Source organism: Pteropus alecto, unplaced genomic scaffold (assembly GCF_000325575.1).
Source record: "Pteropus alecto unplaced genomic scaffold, ASM32557v1 scaffold53, whole genome shotgun sequence".
Taxonomy (NCBI): domain Eukaryota; kingdom Metazoa; phylum Chordata; class Mammalia; order Chiroptera; family Pteropodidae; genus Pteropus; species Pteropus alecto.
The window spans coordinates 5,187,002-5,187,969 of NW_006434366.1; the positions used below are offsets into that span (position 1 = coordinate 5,187,002).

A 968-nucleotide genomic window follows, 5' to 3' on the forward strand; every position below is an offset into this window, starting at 1 on the left:
AAATAATTCATGTACGGTCACTTATGATGTCATAAAACATTCGTTCATCAGCTTCCCAGAAATGAACTCCTAAAAGACTCATACTGATAATAGGCTTATTTTCTCTTCTTCTTTCAAGATACTCTATTTATAAACATTAGGGGAAAATTCAACTGACTGAATCTAGGCAAACTAGAGTACTTAATATTATTTTCAAATTATTTTTTATTTTTTAGTATTTTTTTTTTGTTGTTAGTTTTCGTTGACCTCACAGATTGCAAGGACCTTGTCAGCTTGCAATCCCTTATTTTTTAGGCCTACAGCACCTGGTCTTCCTAGGTGGTCTCCCATCCAAGTACTAACCAGGCCCGAACCTGCTTAGCTTCCGAGATCAGAGGAGATCTGGTGCGTTCAGGGAGGCATGGCCAGAGAGCTTTTGGCTCCATTTTGGAAGGTTTTACAGAGCCATGTAACCGAGGCCAGCATGCTGAACTAATTATAGAGACTAAGCTCAAAGTAAAAGGTGCATATATTTTATCTTAATAGGAAGGACTTTGCTCTCAATGGGACCTCCTCTAACACTAATTGTTCTGTCTGGAATCGCACTGGAAATATCAGAAGCCACTCATCATAATTTTTGTTAACATGGTGAATACTGAGCACCTCCTATGTCATAGTGAATACAGTGGACATGTCTCATGTTCTAGTGGGACAGGACTGCTTACAAGGTTTTAAATTTCTAAACTTCATTTTGGAATAATTTCAAACTTTATTATTATTATTATTTTTTTTAGGCGGGGCAACCCTTGGTTGACCTCACAGACTGCAAGGGCCTTGTCAGCTTACAATCCCTTATTTTTTTATTTTTTAGCCCTACAGCACCCGGTCTTCCTAGACGGTCTCCCATTCAGGGACTCACCAGGCCCGGCCCTGTTGAGCTTCCGAGTTCAGACGGGATCAGGCGCGTTCAGGGTGGCACGGCTGTGGGC

General features: G+C 40.9%; 2 pseudogenes; both read right to left on the reverse strand.

Annotated features, from left to right (window-relative positions):
- Nucleotides 1-293: 293 nt before the first annotated feature.
- LOC112477581 lies at nucleotides 294-412 on the reverse strand (annotated as a pseudogene).
- Nucleotides 413-849: 437 nt separating this feature from the next.
- Nucleotides 850-968, reverse strand: LOC112477603 (annotated as a pseudogene).